Raw genomic sequence first — 13,228 nt, 5'->3', positions numbered from 1 at the left:
GAAGCACATCCCAATGTGGATCTCTGGTCTTCGCTCCTGTAGATGAAGAGATAGTGTCAATTGCTTCCATTCAATCACAACAAGATGTTAGTACCATCTTTATTAACCTTATTCACAACTTATGCTAAAATTTATACTACTCATAGTAAATAATACCTTCTCCATAGGGACGTGCCTTCACAATCTAAGCGCAAATAATTCTGCCAACTAGACTCAAATATTTATGTTTTAGTTGGTCCAAACTATCCATAAGATTTAAGAAATAAAGTGATAAGAAAATTCCAATGTATGGATTGTCATCCACAAAATATATTGATTCCCAAGTACTTTGGTGCTAATATTATACACACATATACCCATAATATCAGTAAAATATTTATTTTTATTAACTAAAGTACTAACATAAATTATTGTAGGTGCCGATTCGATGTCAATCTTAAAGATGGCATTAGCTTAATAATTGGAATTATTAGCGGAAAAGGAGAAAAATTATTGTCTCTTACAACAGAATAGATTTACGAGCTTGCTACAAATAAGGTAAAAAATTTAACCAACCAACATACACATCAACTTAATTATTCAAGAAACATAAAAAGTAAATATAGTTTTCCATAGAATGAGTTCCAGTCAATGCAAAATAATAAAATCAGACTGAATTATAATCTATTCAAAATTTAAGTAAAAAAGTACCTTTATGCACTGATCATACAATCTATGGGAAAGTCTATATTCTAGCCTGTACTGAAAAAGGAGATATCATACCCTTTCTTCCTGCACCATCAACATCTCAGATCAAAGAAGGAAGTAAGAAGCAAAAAAGGATTCTACTTCTGCTGCTGAACAAGCCAAAAAATAAAATGAACGCTGGAACATACTCAAGATGAAATAGAAAATGGAGCCATCAACTCCAATGAAAACAAAATAAATGTTGCTAAGAAACTTCTTTCATATTCTTTATCTTAATATTTATAATGTTTTCAATATAATTGCTATAGTATTTTCTCACTACCTATATTACACCCTCTATCATTCCTGTTAAATACATTTGCAGGTTGATTAATTTTTCTTTTGCAGTTGTAAGACCCCACAATTCCTAGCTTAATTCAGTCTTTTAAGCTTGTTAAGGGGTCCCAGACTTAGAAAATTCTAGCTAAGTATTCAGACTTAGTTTATTTTAGGCCTTCAAAAGTTGGCAATCTCATTTTGCAGCCTTAAAGTCCTTTAAATGTCTATATTTTAGTTAATTCATGATCAGGAAGGTCAATAGGTGTTCCCGAACAAGTTTTAAATTTTTTGGACTTCGTTTGAAGATCGTTTGGAATCCCAAAAGAGTGTACCAACGCGATCTTGGTGCGCCTCGTGGCCTATCGCATTGGTTTATATTTATTCCAAGCTACCAGCATCAAATTTCAGTGAGTCAGTGTGATCTTGGCGTGACGCATTAGATATCACATCGGTGCCATCGATGCGCAGCGTCGGTAATCCAGTTTTCACTCATTAAAACACCGCATTCTTGGGGGGTATTTGGGTCTTTTTTTCCCGACTCTCAACCCCCAAAACATGAAATTTAATACCCTAGGAAGAAAATAAACCTATTCTTTCTCAATTTCTCTCAAGAACAAGCCTTAGAATTTTTAAATTTCAAATCAAGAACTCAAGATTTCACCATTAATTTCTAAAAATTCTTGAACAAGGTATGTAAAGTGTTCATCCAAGGGTCCCTTCTACCCTTGGAGTTCAAGAAACTTCTTTTAAAAGTATGAATTATGATTTCCATATTGTGGGTTTAAATGTAATCATGTTGATGTTTGAAATGTGTTCCAAGTTGAAATCTTTATGTGTTTCTTGATATTATGATAGCATGTAAGTTGAATTTTGATTCTCTTATATTGAAGCCCTTGAATTATGAAGTCATGATGTATTAGCATTTTTGTTCATGCCCAAGTATAAAGCTATACCTTGTATGTGTTTGATGGAATGCTCATGAGATTGGTTTAATGAAATTATGATGTGTTAGTATGCATTCCTATTCATGTGCAAGTTCATGACTTTCAAGTAATTGGTGAAATGCCTCATAGATCGTATTGTGAGTTGTTGACTATTGTCAAGAATTCAAGAATTGTCATGTCTTATTATTTTCATGCTATTGAGTCCTGGGGGTATTTAATACCCAATAATTTAGCCGTGTGCCTAGAGCTAGTGTCAGTTACAGAATAATCTCAATCATGTCACAATTGGTAGCACTCTAGCTCAGTTACCAAACTCAGGAAAACTTAGTAAAATCATTATCAATCTAGTCTCATTCAGTATTCAGTACAGTCCTCAGTTAACTCACTCAGATAACAGAACTCAGTAGTATTCTATCAGTCAATAGAACTTAGTGAACTCAGTTCAGTTCAGTTAATCAGTACAATCAGTAACAGATTAGTTCAGCCTAGTATGAACTAGGAAATTAGTTCAGTGTCTATTTAGTTAGGAGTAGGATTTAGTACCAAGTGAACCCAAGAATGGGGACTCACCTGCCAGCAGAGGGTGTGATCCTTAGAAGCAGTCCTTGCATTCAAAAACTATGTAGCCAGTGTAGGTTGAGACATTAAAACCTACTAGTTGAGGTTTGATGAGGTAGCTTAACCTATCAGTTAAGGGTCCCACCATTCTCATCAGAGTATCTGATAGATGAGGGTAACTCTCAGCTTGTCCTTACCTGTGGCACTATACTGACACCCTTCCAATAGAGGTTATAGGTTAGACCCTGAATCTATTCAAAAAAGGGGCATGTCGGTTAGATGATTACCTCCCATGATCTCAGTCTCAGTCTTTATTAAAGAACTCAGATAGTTCTATAGATTTCAGGACTGTCAGATACAGTCACTCAGCTCAGTACAAAACTTAGTTAGTTCTATCATAAATAGGACTGTCAGACACAGTCATTCAGTAAACAGTATATCAGTTATTAGTTGTATCAGTTATCAGTAGTCCATGTTATCAGTAAACTCAGTATTCAGAATTTTTATGACTTCAATTACAGTTATGTATTCATGCATGTATTCTCACCCAGTCATGTTTATGTTATTTAGTCAGTTATAGTTCATGCATATGAACCCTTGCATTCAGCCTTACCTCACTTTGCGTACCAATACATTCATACTACTGACATATACTTTTCTTTGTGCTATGGTGTTTTATATCATAGGTTCAGACGTACGCCCCCCAAAATATTCTTAGCGGTTCAGACATTCAGCCAGCAACAGCAGACTAGTAGTGAGTCCTCATCATTTGAGGATATTCTTTTATTTTATTATCTCATTAGATTCAGCATTTCAGTAGATGGAGTTAGTGTAGGGATTGTCCTATCAACTCCTTATTCAGAAAATTCAGTTTAGAGGATTTTCAGACTAGATGTTCAAACAGTATTCAGTATTTCAGATGCTGATGTTTTATCAGACTTTATTATTTTCTTTTCATCAGTATTACAGTTTTGAACCTTATGGTATTTCATCCCATTATTTCACATTATACCATATTATTATTCAGTTATTGCAGTAGGTATCAATCATGGATTAGCGTGTGGTCCTTTGGGATTATGAGCACCGTGTAGCATCTGGGGTATAGACTCAGGGTGTTACAGTAGTTACTCTTGGATTTTGTAGAACAAAGGTATACTTAAATTTCTTATTAATAGAGTGGTAAAATTTATATATGGTACAATCATCTAAATTTTTTTTGATTATCAGGTGGCTCTTATCCTTTTACAAATGAAATATTATTCTTTCTTTTTTATACTACTGTGAAGACTTTTGGTGAAAAGAACTATCAACTTATTACCTCCATCATGTATCCAACAGCCCAATAGGTTAGTTGTCTCCTTAGTATACATTCTAACATATCTCATTCTTTAATTCATTGCTATTCTATATTGAAAGAATAGAAATTGCTGAACTATCTTATATTTTGATCAATTTTCTTTTGCAACCAACTAGCTGACTGACCCCTTGTTCTATATTTGTGATTCTTCTTCTTTTTTTGATCCTTGATAAGGATATCTAAAATTTTCCATGTTCAAAATACTCTTGTATCGATTAGGAATTTGATGAAATATCTAATAGCTTAGTTCCTCTTTCTAACTGAGTGAAAGATTGATCAGACTATCTATTAATTGATTTGATCCCCTAAATATTTGTCTGATCTTTTGCGTACTCTCAAAGCCAACAAGTTACAGTCACTGTCAATTGCTCTAATTTGTTTGCATAACTTTTGCTGGTAATTTTCCCATGTTTCCACCATGATTTAACTTTGGCATTGATCAATTAACAAAATGATATTTTGGTGTTGATTATACTAGGTATATTGTTGTTGGTACTGTTGATTGCTTTGATTGTCTTTTTCCTTTACGACATTATTCATTCTGCTCACTTGGATTATATTTTCCCCTTAAGGCATGGTAAATTCTAGTCACATGTCTAGAATAAGTAAGCACTTAAACTTTTGCTTAGTTGAGATGGGATTAGGATGTTCCATTGTCGTGTTTGGTATTCTCAATTATGTTCACTCCATGCCACTGAAAATAAACTTTTCTACTTGTATTTTTAAAGAATGGGGTTGAGAAAAGTTCGTCCAGACGTAAAAATTCAATTGGTATATCTTTCTATATTAATAAAGTGGACAAATTTTAAGGGTTCCCATGAAGAAAAGCCAGTCAATTAGGAAAGGATGTAGTATTTTTTTTGAATCTTATTAAATTAGGTGTTTCAAACATGTAAGTGTAAACATACAACTTTATAGTGGATGTAAGCTGCAACTGGGAAATAGCTTGAATGTTATGTGTTGAATTTTTTAAAGAACCATTATAATATTTCTCGAGTATTCCCTTATGTGAGATGTGAGAACATATATTGTACTTCTTAGAGATGTCTTCTAGTTTCTTTCAATTTAAATTTTTAGTTGACTCCTTAAAATCTTCTGCTGTATTCATGTTTGTCTTGGTTTCTGTTGGTCATGATTTACCTTATATATGCTCTTATAACTGGTTTATTTTTGTCAATATAGCTTTATAGACCTTGGTATGTAAGACAAATGCAACCATCAGTTTTTTATAAATAATTCTTTTAATAAATTAATAACATTTTACTTTTATCTAAATAGCTTTTTGCAAGAAAATGGACTCCCTCTTGCAGCTTTCTTTTCATCTCATCCTTCAACTTGATGTTCCAATAACAAAACCAGTCATACAATAAAAGTAATTAAACTTACACTTTTTCTTTATCCTTTTCGCCAACTATTAAATTTAGGACTCTTCGTCTTTTGTTTATAACTTAATTTGATAATATGTTTAAAAAATAATATTCACTATGTAATAATTATGGAACAATTCTCCTTTACTTTTTCAAGGTGATGATCATAGGATTATCAGGTCATAGAAGCTAGTCTTTGTTATCCAGTATTGTCTTGAAGAAAATGGTATTTTTTTAACCAACAAACAAAGTACCATGCTCTTGTGCCAATAACTTTCAGCTTTAGCACTTTTTGTACCAGCAAATGCTCATATGTAGTACTTTCACAATCTAGCAATGTAACAATGTAATCTTTGTTCCCCATATTATGAAGCATAATCGTCTTATGTACTATCGTAATTTCACCCGTGCAAATTTAATTTAATACTATGTACCATGCTCTTGTACCAATATAACTTTTAGCTATGGCACTTGTTGTACCAACAAATGCTTATATGTAATGTAATCTTTGTTCCACATATTATGAAGCATAACTATTTTATCTACCATCATATTTTCACCCATGCATCGCACGGGCTCGGGCCACCTAGTATATATATAAGTGAAGCATGGTGTACTACAAAGGGTATTTTCATAAATAATACCTATAATCAATAATGATGGCTATGTGGTAATTATATCTCCACGTGTCTTCTTCCTTTGCCTTTTTTACTTTCCAAAATTCATTGGTACCATTTTCATTTTCTCTTTGCTTTTTGCTTTGCTAAATTCATTTCTTACGTATCTTCACAGCAGAAAACACGCTTTAAAGAAAATCTGTTCTCACCTACTAAAAACTTATTAAAATTCCTATAAAATTTATGTATATATAAGTAAGGTTTGTCTAATTGTAGTGAATGTTATCTTGGTTTCGAAAAACAACCCAAAAAAGGATTATGTTGTTTATCTTTCAAGTGTCTGGTACAATATTCTTTCTCTTTTATTTTCTATATTTTCTATATTTTTATGGTCAATTATGTTATTTTTTTGAAGTTTTTTGTATTTTTACTCTTTGTTGTTATTATGCATGTATTTGGGTTGTAGTTGTATGTGTTATCAACAAAGGTTAAACAAGCAGTGATATTTTTTCTGATTTTTCCCATAATTGTTCCTTTGGATTGGTTATCAGTTGGTTTAACTTACATTTTTATTGACTTTTTGATCTTCCACATATTGAGATTATGTTTTTATATCAGTTTGTTTTTTAGTTTTAGTGGTTGTTTGTTCTTTATTTTAGTTTTTGTGGTTGCATGTGCTGTAAACAAAGACTAAAAATATGTGTATTATAAGCTTACATTTTCTTATTATTGTAATTCTTTAATATCATTCATTATAACTACGATTCTTTTCTTAACTATGACCAGTTAAGTGTAGTTACATTAGTTTGTCAAGTGGTTTGTTCTTTGCCTTCTTTCACATAGTTATTGCTACTATATTGTTTAATTTTAGTGATTATACTTTTCCCTTCATTAAATGAACATTCTTTATTCAATATTAACAATCAAAATCACATAAGGTGAGAAAAACTATAGTATAAAGGTACACTATCTATAGAATACAGTAATATATTATACTTTTTTGTTAAATTCTTAAATATGTCATTGTTTTCTATCTCGGTAGTTTTCATTCCTTGTCGCTTAGGTAGTTCTCCTTACTTATTAATCATTGAAGTTATCAACTTGTCTAGCCTTTTAAGACTCGAGTTGTAAATTATAGTCCACTAGACGTTCAGATGAAATTTTAAACTTCGGATTGACCAAATGTAAATATTTGTTCAACATTCTTCAAACAGGCTCACCAAGATATTATTTTCAGGACTTGTGTTCTATACTTAAAACCAAGTCACAAATGTCTCAACCAAGGGATTGAAAAGTCAACCTCCTAAGTCTTAGACTGCTATATTGGTGTCCTTGGATAACCAAGGAATATGGAATTTGAGATCAGCTATGCTGGATAAATAATATCTTAGATAACAAGTGTACCTAAGAGTTTACAACCTAACCCCAAGCTTAGTTAATGATTATAACATAAAAAACAATGCTCTTCTTTATGGCAAAACTGCTGCTCAACATCCTTAATTTGATGAGTCCTATATACATAGGCTTTTGTTTTACTGGTCATGAGAGGTTCGCTAGGATATTGGCTGAAAATATAAATTCCTAACTGGATGTAATTGTTAGGAGGATAGGTTTTACTTCTTTCCTCATGTTGGTTATCAAAAAGTAGGAAATTGATTGACTTTAGTGAGGGGAATGATTCAAGATATAGGAGGAAGGATTTTAGGTCTCATTTAGATAAGGTACCTTAATTATTAAAAATTTATGTCTGAACTAGATACTTTAATTTCTATTTAGTTTATGGGTAGATTTTAATAGGTTAATTGAAAATAATGGGGAGGCATGATAACGTAATTCATTGTCAGTGGTAACATGTAATGCTTCTTGTATCTGAGATTGGTGTAGGATATGTCTCTTCTTTAAACTTGTTTTGGAATTATTACTGTAGTATTGTTGGATGAGCTTATGTGATGCATTATTGGTTAAATACTTCTGAAGCTCTTGTCTTTCTTCTTTACTACAACTTATAATATTTTCATGTTACTTAAAATTATTTGCGTTGCTTGGACTGAAATTACAAAGATATTAGTTGTGGTTGCTCACTATTACTGAATTTAAGGTTCTTAGAAGTGAAACACTAAAGCGTGGAACTTTGCATCAAGATCACGAGAAAATAACAACCTATAAGAGGATAAACAAAAGTTAAAAAAACAAATAAGGATCACTACAATAACACATGGATTTGGTTACTGCAAATCTAAGAACATTGATTAGATCATTGTCTGTCTTTAGGATAAAAATTTGATGAATTTTAGCTTCCATTGATCCTTTTGTGGTGGTAATTTACTTTTCAGCATGTTTGCTAACGATGTTACATAGTCTATCTGGTCTTTACAAGCTATATTTTGTTCTTACATACATTGGTTAGATGTCAACTTGCATTGCGCTTCTTGATTGCCTTTTTTCTTGTTGCTTTTCTGAGTTTGTTATTTCTAGAAATCTTTACCTTCTTTGGTGTTCTTTTACAATTTTGGTATTCTAAAAGTAAATTTACTTGCCAACAAGAGTGTGTTCATTTACTTTTATGGCTAACATTCATAAGTTACTTTTGGTTTCTATATCTTCTTTCTTGATATCATCTGTGACTTTCATCTTTACTTATTCAGAGAACTAGAACAAGTAGTCTTATTTATTGTTGCCTTGAAAAGGTTACTAACACTGTTTCTGTGGATTTTATTATTATTTTGGGGTGTTGCATTGACGATTGTGCTTTTGTTAATTCGTATTATTTAGCTTATTATATAAGTATAATAATTGCCAAATACGTTAAAGCAATGTAATGATACTCAATTAAATTGTAAAAGTAACAATATCACAAATCAGACTCGATGCAGGTTGTAAATTTTGAGATTGAGGAAAAAGCTATCTTTTTTTTCTTCTATTTATTAATACCATAATAACCGTATAGGACCAGGTTTTCAATAAAGAATGTTGATAGTCTTCGATTCTTATTTGTTCAATTAAATTGTAAAAGTAACAACATTACACATCACACCTATCCAGGTTGTGCATTTTGAGATTGAGGAAAAAGTTAGCTCTTTTTTTTTCTATTTGTTAATACCACTATAACCGTATAGGACCAGTTTTGAATAAAGAATGTTGGTAGTCTTCAATTCTTATTTGTCTTCCTTTGTTTGCATGGATAAAGCTTAAACATAGAGTGAGATTTTTCCCTTTTTGGTTCTATAATTTCTTCTTCATACCAATTATCAGTTGCATAAACTTTCGGTTTTATTGTTTTTTTTTTAATTTTGCATGTGTTGTTGTTTTAACAATTTTTCCTTTTTCCTAAAACTTTTATTTCAACTTGTTCTAAAAAGCTTTGCTGAATTATCTTCCTACTGTCCCTTTACCTGTTTTTGCATTTGTGGTGGGTTTCCCCCCTTCTTTCAAATCAAATTAGATGTCTTGTTGTTCTAGTTTTTAGTATTCAATGCACACTATGATGTTATGTTTCCAATCACATAATGTAAATTTGTTCTATTTCATTTTTAACCCTACTGTCTAAGCATACACTTTGTATGTAGGAATAAGGAAAATAACAGCCAGGAAAAACTATAAATCAAAAAGATTCTGAAGTCAAATATCTAAAATAAAAAGAAAAATAATTGATTTCCAAATGGAGAGAAATTATTGACATCGTGTTGCTTATAGAGAAATGCCATCTGAATAAAAAAAGGCACTTCTCAAACAACGAAGAGTGCAATATGCTGCCAAAAAGCAGACTACCTCAGAAAATTCTACTGCTAGCACCTTCTAATCCACCATCTCCTTCTTTAGAGCCCAATAATATGATTCTTCCTCAACCGACTCTATATATTAGGGATAAATCTTCTGCTTCCAGAAATGGTTGGTTAAATAAAATTTCACTTTCACTTCCTGTCACCATTTATGTTTAACTTTCACGAATCTAAAATATTATAGGATGCAAAGCAACACAAATGGGTTGCTGGAATATCCACCAATTACCCTACTCTCTTATTGTTTTAAAAAATGTTCCAAACTGTAAATTTTGTGTAGCCAAAAGATTTCAATACAAAACTCCAACCTTTTGTCCTAAAAATAGTTCCATAAATTAGTTTCGCACCAACTACCTCTTGCATTAAAGCATTTTTATTACGGCCACTCTGAAGAATCTAAATATTTTCATACTTACATTAGAACATACAATAACGTGTTTGCCTTTACCTCACTTGTCATAAAGTATGATAAGGAGTTGGCAAATATGACTAATGGTATCTACACATTTAAGGTACAAGGACAAATGTACTATTTCTTACCTAGCCTCACTACTGCAGATAGAACAAAAAATTTACAACTTTATTTCTATGATAATGAGAATGAGAGAGTAAATAGAATGACCTTCTAAAAAAAACTAGACAAATCTGTTATTGAAAACTTAGTGGATATTCTGCAAATTAATTGATACTTTAAGTTTTTGAAATCTTTAACACATATTTCAGATTTTTCTAATTTCTATATTGCACTTAAATATGATTCTAGCTTAGATCAACGAACATACAACTTACCCAATGTATCAGAAATAGCAGCCATATGGACTGATAAAGAATTGAATAGTCTTATTTCCACACCACATATTCGTGTTCACACACATAGTAAAGTAGCCAATTGGTTCACTATTACTATGGTTTCTATGACTCCTTACAATACCCTTTCTTATTTCCATATGGTGAAAATGGAAGGAATTGTGGCATACAAAAGATTTTGCAACCAAATAATTCTTTTAGAAATCATTCTTCTTGCAAATATGAACAACATTAACTTGTCACAAACATGTCTTCCATTTATGGATACCTTAATATTGAAGAAGGAATTTTACAAAAAAAATGACCAAAAAAAGAACACTGTTTCCTATTGTGAATATTATTTTTACAAACTTCAAATTAGAGTGAAACACCCTGCATTTTGGGCTAAAATGAAAATCGTCTTTTCTATATATAGATATTCCAAAAACCATAAATCCTATGCAAATTTGGTATGTTAATCAATTATGTAGTGTGGGAACCTCTTTGAGCATAAATTGAGGTCGTAGAGATCCCCTAACTCAAGGTCAAGTTGAAAGCTTTCCTATTGTTCGAGTTTTAGTGAGTGTCGAAACTTGAGTCAACTTTAATTGAACATAACTCCTTGTATATGATGAACTGGTTGGCCTATTATATATCAAATGAAATCTCTTCTAATTATCTTTCCAAAGATATAAATTTTTCCTAAATCCGGTAGCGGAGAAAAAAGTTATGCCCATTTTACTCCAGCATGTCAGCCTGGAAAACTGAGTAACGATATTTCTGATAACTTATCCTATTTATGATAGCTTATCACAAAATGTCATCAGCCTTAGGAAGAAATCCATAAATTCCAGCCCCAAATGATGACATTTGTGATGACATATCACAAATCTGATGGCTTTTCACAAAATGTCGTCAAGCTTAGGCAGAAACCCATAAAATCCAACTCCCAAGTGACAACATTTGTAACGACTTATTACAAGTCTGACAGCTTATCACAAATATCGTCAGTCGAGATTTTCAGCAATTGGGAAGCATTTTAGTAAGGGTATTTTGGAATTTCCTTCACATCCCATGACCTAAATAATCAAAATCATGTACTTAAACATCATAAATCAGTTTAAACAACCCTTAATCCTCTTTATTCACAAGAAAAATATTTGGGTTTCCTCTTAAGATCATCTTCCAAGAAATTCAAAACTCCATTACTCCTTCTTCAAGATAATAAAGATTCTAAGATTTCTAATCCAAGAAGTTCAAGAAATTTCCCAAGAACATCAAATTAAGGTCATCCTCTTCAAGAAAGAAACCAATAGTTTAGCATCACAATCCAAGAATCTCAAAAAAGCTTTCAAGATCATCTCCTAGGGTTTCAAGGTCAAGTTCTCTACATCAAATCAAGTCTATTAAGCTATGTGATTTTGAACAAGAAAACCCATTTGTTCTTGTGCCCAAAAGTTACATATTTTCGTAAAGTATTTTGTAAATTCATGGAGAATTCCTATCATGTTATTATATGGTGAGTATTTTTATGAAACTATGTCTTAACCAAGCTTTGAGTTGTAATATTATTATGCATATTAATGTTTTAAATTGTCAATTTATGATTTAAGTTGCATAATTCAACGTCTATATCTTGTTTTGAGAATTTCAAGTCCTATTGTTGTGAATTGAACCTTATGGTTAAAGCATGAGTTTGTGAATGGGATGTTAGTGATTTTTGTAAGAATATCAAGAAGTGAGTTTTGATTGTAAGTTAAGATAGAAATCCACATTCTTGTGTTGAAGTAAAGGGGATGAATTTTGGCTATATTTGAATTGTTTTAAGGTTGATTTTCTAAAGTTCTGAGCTAAGTAAAGGAGTAGTATTTAGCACCGAGTTAGGCATGATTCTGAGGTCTCATGCCCCAAAACTACGTGACCCCGTAGGTTCTTAATATACCCTAAGTGGGTTAAGTAGTGATTACTATAGTTAAGGTTCTATCCGATGGCAAGGATAGAACAACTCTCCCTAATGTAGGTAAGGCATTGGACTTCATGTAGATCACATGGTTTATGTCGGTTAGAAGAAACTCCCAAAGTAGTCCCCCACTCTATCTAAGATACAAGTATATGTATTTTGAAAGTTATGAGTCCCAGATTTCTAAGGCTCTCAAGTGTCAAAATCTTTATGTTTCCAAAGAAGTTCCTAGTTTTCATAAGATTAAAGTGAATGCTCTGAAAAATATTGTTTTATGACTTTATCTATATTACAAGTTTGAGAATAAAGAAAGAATGTAGATTTAGAATGAAGTGCAATGACTCACGTGATTTATATTACCTGTTTTCTTATTCATGATTATGATGGTTTTAATTCAAGCTATGTGAGTCATCTATACTAGCATTCATCTTTTCTATAAGGATTTATGATATTGATTATTTAATTGCATACACCCCCATTACTTAGTAAATTCCCAAAGTGATGATCCATAAATACGTCTATGTGCTACATTGTTTCATAATGTAGGTACAAGACTTAGTATGCCCATTCAGATTCAGTCAGCTCCCAGCTTCCAGCCAGCAGTTGATGAATCCTTTTGATTCAAGGGTTTGAGCCAGATAGATAGTTGGAGCAGTTATTTATTTTCCTATTTTAGTCGTATTGAGTTGGGATAGTTGGGAGTCATGACCCGATTATCTAAAGTCAGTACTAGTAGAGGTTTCATAGACAGTCAGTAGAGTTAATGTATTCAGTTTCAGTTTTATTTTGGTAAAAGCAGAGTTATAATCTTGTAATGTTCAGATTTTTGTTGATCAAGTTCAAAATACTTTTATG

Source organism: Capsicum annuum, chromosome 10, assembly GCF_002878395.1.
Source record: "Capsicum annuum cultivar UCD-10X-F1 chromosome 10, UCD10Xv1.1, whole genome shotgun sequence".
Taxonomy (NCBI): Eukaryota; Viridiplantae; Streptophyta; class Magnoliopsida; order Solanales; family Solanaceae; genus Capsicum; species Capsicum annuum.
This window is presented reverse-complemented; position numbering follows the sequence as displayed.